Here is a 7,013-nt window from a genome sequence, read left to right on the forward strand (position 1 = left end):
TGCTGGAAAGGGACCGCGTCATTATATTTTTTGTCCTGAACAGGAGAAGGTCAAATTAAACTTCCGTTATGTCTACCATGGTCCCTGTATTTCTCAGCTACTCATCAGCCTTCCAAACCTGGTCGACTAGAGCCAAGATGCTTCACGGATATCCTCCTTTCATTTTTCCCGAAAGATTTACCAGCAGTACAAAGTATTTCAAATATAATAGAAATAACACTGAGATTGGACCATCGAATCTGTATTCCCAAAGAGAGTTGATAGTTTGGTCCCTTCCATGAACCGCAAACCTTATATTACGCTTGTGAGCGCCTTACATGTGATCTCTCGCTCAAGCGCAGTCAATTTGGATTGGTCCATTTAACATGTGCATAATTCTCCCCTCCGCTGCCCCCCGCACGGGCGGTCGAGGGGATCCAACCCTAGCTGCCGGTCTCTCCACATCCCACCCCTCCTCTCTGCCGTCGTTGGAGGAAACCGCCGGGCTAAGCCCGGGCGGATGACGGCGGTGGCGGAGGAGCCCCTCCTTCTCGCGCGCGTGGGTGGCGCGGGGCATCCAGGCGCGCGGATGTGCGTCCCTAGATCCGAGACTCTGCGTGGCGGTGGATCGCTCCCGGCGGCGAGCGACGGCAGATGCAACTGTTGCATCTGGTCGTGGCGCTGTCTCCTCGGATCAACGACGGCATGGAGGGACTTGGTTGGCTGGTCAGCTGCAGGCGTAGTTGGCCCTTTGGTCATATCTGATCTGGCCTGAGTGGCTAGCTTGCTCTACGGTGGCGGAGATCGGTGGTCGCCTGTGCGCACGATGTGAGACGGAGATTCGTCGAGCGGATCTAGGAGAAATCCTTGTTCTTGGCTTGTTGCTAAGTCCGGCGATGGCGGCACTCTTCTATGTCGTCACCTTCTTGGGGCATCGTCGTGGAGAAGCTCAAGACCTCTATCCGCTACCTCCGGGAGAAACCCTAGATCAGTAGATCGGATGACGGCGACGCGCAGGTGTCGTTTTCCTCTTGGGGACATCATTCTTGGAGGTGTACACGGGCTTGAGGGACCAGTGGACGGCTTTTTTGGTGGAGCGGTGCTTCATCTTACTCATTGATGGCGGTGGATCTCGGCAGCGTGGCGCAACGTAGACTCGGTGTCTGATGCGTGGAGATGGACTCGTGCAGGAGGTGAAAGCTCTCTGGCGTCATGGTGGCGTCGATGGTAGAGAGGTCTAGTAAGTCGGTGTGTTAGTTTCTTGTGAGGAGCTCTCCCTCCTCCTCCTTTATATACTAGAGGTTTAGGGCTTTTTGAGACACAACTTTGCCACGTGTTGCCCTCTCCTCTAGATCATAGTTCTTCCTCTAGATCGATTTTGTGAGGAGCTCGGGCGGAGCCCTGCAGGAATAGATCACCACCATCACCGGAGTACCGTCACGCTGCCGGGGAACTCATCTACATCGTCGTCTCTCTTGCTGGATCATCGAGCTGTACGTGTACGGAACGCGGAGGTGCCGTCCGTTCGGCATTGATCGGGACGGATCGTGGGACGGATCGTGAGACGGTTCGTGGGACGGATCATGGGACGGTTCGTGGGACGGATCGTGAAGACGTACCACTACATAAACCGCATTTACTAACGCTTCCGCTTAGCGATCTACAAGGGTATGTGGATCTGATCCCCCCCTCGTAGATGTTCATCACCATGATAGGTCTTCGTGTGCGTAGGAATTTTTTTGTTTCCCGTGCAACATTCCCCCATAAGGTGGGTGGTGGATCGGCATGAAAACGAGGGGATGGGATCAGGGTTGTTGGAGATCCGGTTGGAACACTAGGGAGAAGAGAGCAATCTATGACCTAGACTCGACTGCGATGAAGCCATGCACAAGAGGAACACGAGAGTTTACCCAGGTTCGTGCCACCTTGCAGTGTAAAACCCTACTCTTGCTTTATGTTTTCTTCTCTCTTGGGTTGCACCAATGTTACAAACTACAAGGAGGAAGAAGAGCTCCCCAGATAGAATGGGGGAATCAATCATTCCTTCGTGTCTCTGTGGCTGATTGCCCCTCTTATCTTTGCCATGGGCCTCTCTTTCGAAAATATCAGCGAAAAAAGGGAGACCACATGGCAACAATTCAAAGGGGGACAAGCACACAGTCTTCCGTGACAAAGTTGGTCTTTATTCTGCCAAAGGCACCATCCATGACGCGCTCATGGGCTCGCGAATGACGCCCGTCCTCGTGATCAGTGTCACGTTGGTTTCCTTGCACCAAACATGTAAGTGTTGGAACTCACCTTCTAGGGGGACAAGTGACCGCTTCCCTTTTATCACAAAGGGGGGAAGATTCCTCTGCAACGCCCGCTAGCACTGTCCTTACATCCTCTACTCGCACTGCATGTCACCCACGTGGCGAGCACATGACCGTTGTGTGGCCAACATTGATCCGTCTCTCCAAACAGCGGGTTTCATGTGAAGCAGCCTCGCGGGCGAGACCTCGCGAGGCCTCTTACTGCTGCTGGAAAGGCATCCAGTGGACCCCTCTCAGGAAGAGAGATCCTCAGGGAGCCAGAGCCTTGAGGCCTAATCTCTAGAGTCATCTAGTGGGCTAGATGTCGCACTTGTTCTTCTGAACATAGCCGATTGGGCCGGCAGTAGATGGGCCATGGTACCCTAGTTCCAGTGGACCAACAGTAGCCCCCAGACCCGCAGCACGACATTCCACCCATTGAGCTTGAAACGGCATGGATTGAAACACCGTGGGGCCTGACAAATCATCGAGTCCAGAGGTAGCATGTGGTAGTGGCGATTGGACGAGACACACCCACTTCTCCCATAATGCCTCGATAAATGCACGCCTTCCTTAAGACTGCCACACACACCAAAAAATACCATCATTGATTGCCTTCCTCCAAACACCATGTCTGCGCGCCACTCCGCCTTCCTCACGTGCACATCGCCTGCTCTCTCTCTCTCTCCCACACACACACACTCCTTCTCCGCTCGCTGCTACATCGTTGCTGCCATGGCGCCAAATAAGGGAAGCGTCACCGCCACCAGAGCGCAAGTAAAGCCAATGCTGCTTGCCTCCACCATCAAGAATACGGAGGGGCTGGACAAGCTCAACCCCTTGATGGCCAACCCTCATAACGATCATGGAGCCACCCAGACCTGGTCGGGCTCAAAGCCGGCCATGGAGTTGACGGTGACGACGTTCCTGTTCCTCTTCCACAGCGTCTTCGGAGTTCTCCTCCCTCCATTCTCCAACTTCTTCCATGTTGTCCTGGAGTATTACCAGCTTCAGGCTCTTCACCTCCATCCAAACTCCATCCTCCTCCTCTCCATCGTTGCCTTCTTCTGCGAGGCCTTTTTGGGCATGATGACTTCGATGCTCCTGTTTCGCACCTTCTACAACATGGGGAGAAAGCAGGGCCCAAGCGTAGGGTGTGCCTCCTCCGCATGGTCGACCGCATGTTGGAGCGGCTCATCAAGATGCTGCTGCTCATGAAGGTGGAGAACTTATGGGTGCGTTGAATCCACATGGAGGTACGTCAAAGTAGCCCCATGTTCGAGTCGCTTGCCAGGCTTGCCGACAAGACCTCCGGCTAGGGGCAAACCAAGCTGACAGACGCGAGGCTCGAGCCCGTGAGTGCCAGGCTTATGGCGTTGCGGGAAGATGGAGTCACGAGCACCATGGTGGCCCGGGGGTTCATGTGCAGTTGCATCGCGCCCCTACACCAGTGGTCTCACCCCATGTGGGAGTACGCGGGCCGTCGCAACAGGACCACCTCTACAACGACACCATGTAGGAGGAGACACTGGAGGCAATTATGTAGGCCCTCTTCGAGGAGCCGAGGATGGCGGAGATGGCGGAGGGGCACTTCCTATGCACCGCCGTGGAGACGGGGCGGAGATCCATGCAATGATGCGTGTCTTCAAAAAGTGGGGCCTGGTCCCTGAAAGCCAAGTGGGCCCCCACAGAAGTCCGATCCTTGTGGTGCCCGCTTCAGGGGACCAGGAGGGTGTGGGCCCTCCTCCAGTCTTGGTGCAGATAGCAGCAGGGGGCGCATGATGACTCATTGGCAGCTGCTATTGGGGGCCAACAATGACAACAAGGAGGAGAGCCACTAGTTCATGGTCGCGCCCTCCAAGCGTGTGGAAGCGTAGGATGACAAGAACGACGAGGTGGTGGTGGTGGAAGACCCCCACAAGGAGGCAACCGAGGGGGCTGCCGAGCCCCCAAGGAAATGGGCTAGATTAGCAAGGACGTCAGGAGTTCTGGCAGATCTTGTGGGGCACCCTATGGCGGGAGCTCTACAGGGACTCATGGGAGCAACATCGGGATGTTCTCCGACCCCCTCCACAGGAGGAAGCACTCGGTCGCGACCGACGAGTGAGTATTCCTTGCTCATTCTTCTTGATTTCCGTTTGTTCTACTTGAAGCACGGTGTTGAGCTGCGAACCTTGCAGGGCGCCCATGCGCATGAAGTAGAGGGTGGTGATATTTGTGTCTCCCTCTCCTCGAGCGCGTGCTAGGGAAGCTAGTGTGCCCCCACCAGGCCCTGTGGGACTTGAAGATGCTGCCCGTTGGCCGGAGGCCGAGGTGGAACAAGCGATGGTGGAGGAGGAGCACGAGGTGCATCCTACCAGTCCCTGTGGGAGATCAACGGCAACACCGTTCTCTCGTATGGGGCCTTGCAGGGTACCAAGGAAGCCCTCTACGCACTCCGGGAGGACCTCCAGACAGAGGAAGTGCGCCTCACCGACGATCATAAGTGCCTAGCGTACGGATGGCAACAACTTGAGGTGGCCATCAAGATGGGCTGCCGGCAAGAGGACGACGCACGATAGAAGTGCGAGAAGACCACCAGGGACATTATGGATCTCTATGAGAACATCGTTCGGGAAGCCGACGAGACCAACCAATGGCGTGACGAGGCAGATGCCCGCGAGAAGGTTATTCAAGAGTAGACCGCTCTGCAGGAGTAGGAGCTTGAGAGGCACGAGGAGGCTACCACAACCCATGAAAGGCAACTCGCTGCCAGCGAGGAGGAGCTCGCCAAGTAGGAGAAGGCTCTTGCGGGTCGCGAGGGTGACATGGAGATTCACGAGCAGGAGCTCACCAGGACTACCTTCGAGTAAGAGCCGGAGTGCGAGCGTCTGACGATGCTCGATCGCTAGGTGGCACCCGCGAAGGCCTCATTCGAGGCCAACCGCGCCAAGATCGAAGAGCAGCTCACATAGAGGGAAGCAAAGATCAACACGGATGTTGATGCAATGATCAAATCCGTGCGTGAGGCGCTCCAGAAGACCCAGACACAGAAGCTGAAGTAGCAAGAGGACTGTTTCACCCAGAAGCACGGCGAACTCCTGGCTGAAGTCGACAAGCTCAAGGGGTAGCTTCATGAGGCAGAGCTCGATATCTAACTCGTGTTGAAGGGCAAGGAGGATGCCGAGGGAAATCTAGCATCCCTCCAAGCTCAGGTGGGTGGCGTTTCTGATGTTGTCCAGAATTCCAGGGATGATGCTACCCGGGCACAGACAATGCAGGCCGAGAGCGCCAAGGTGTTTTGTACACTTGCACAGCGCGACCGCGGTGTCGTGTCCCACTTCATTGATGAGGTCCTGCACTTCTCCATCACTGATGCTGACGTCGGCTACCTCGACTTCTTTGCCAAGCTGGTGGAGACGCTGGAGATAGGGAGTTATGCGACGTCCTGGACCACGTGGTGACGCGCATCTTCATCAATCTTCTTCGTGCCAAGGCTGATATCCAATTCGCCGAGGTGATGGATCGTGTCTCTGCTGAGCTCCACAACGAGCTAAGGAGGGGGTGCAGGACCACGTGGATGCCCTGGTCGAGCGGTTCGTCACACTCGTGAGAGATTCGAGGAAGCCAACGGCACAGAGGATGCTGAAGACGGCGACAATGACGACGCCTCATCTGCTTAGGCCCTTCTCTTTTCTTGTTCCCTGTTATCCTACATTGGCATGGTCCCATGGGATGCATGCCAAACAAAGCGAGAGGCTGTAGGGCTCGGCAAGACGATAAGGGCTCTTGAGGCACGATGCTTAGGACACCCCCTTTGACATGCAAGCGTCTTGTGCTAAGGAGAAGACAAAAACACTCAACGAGATCATGATGAAAAAGAGTTCAAGAGGTGTCAAGTAATTCACGAAGTGTTTGGAATTATCTTTCTTGCGGGACATGAGCCTTGGCGTGCTCTGGCTTGTAGGGTGTGCCTCGCAAGGGTCAGCTCGCGAGGCCTCCCGCTGATGCTTGCTAGAAGTGGTGCTGCAGGCTGCATCGCGAGGTGGCACTAGTGAGGCCTCCTAAGCCCTGTACCTGTGATAGTGATATACAAACAAAATTTTCAAGTGATGCAGTGGTTCACACCCATGAGATCACTTGTGGGTGTAATGAGAGGTAAAAAGGTACCAAGGATCTTGGTGAGGTGACGTGCATGACACAGGCCTGCGAGCAAGAGCTCGGTCACTTGGGTTGAGTGATGCTGTAAGCACCAGCACCGTGTCCAACCCCCGCTCGTGTGATACGCAATAATAAGGTCGCGAGCACAAATAGCTAGTGAAACCAAGGTGCTTACGCAACACACGGGATACTTCAGGAAATAAAATTTTACTGTTGCATAAAACAAAGTTTCTTTACATAACCAAAAAGAGACTGTTGCCGTGTTGGACATGGGTCAACTTGAGGATGTAGTGCAGCCAGGCATCTCCCCTAAAGAAACAGTCCGCCATGTCTGAGCATGGGGCCCCTCCGAGTTGTTGGAGGGAGCTCTCGTGGCTTCGTGGCGACGCAAAAAGAGAGGCTCCGAAGCGTGTACCACTCCATGATACATCTCCAGCTTATCTATAATTCATTATTGTTCAATGATATTGTCTTATTATCATTCTTGGATTCTTTATATGTTGTTTTATATCACTTTGGGGAACTAACCTATTAATCAAGTACCTAGTGTGAGTTGTTGTTTTCTGCGTGTTTTAGGATTTTCAGCAAATCAGTACCAAACGA

This window comes from Hordeum vulgare, chromosome 4H, assembly GCF_904849725.1.
Source record: "Hordeum vulgare subsp. vulgare chromosome 4H, MorexV3_pseudomolecules_assembly, whole genome shotgun sequence".
Taxonomy (NCBI): Eukaryota; Viridiplantae; Streptophyta; class Magnoliopsida; order Poales; family Poaceae; genus Hordeum; species Hordeum vulgare.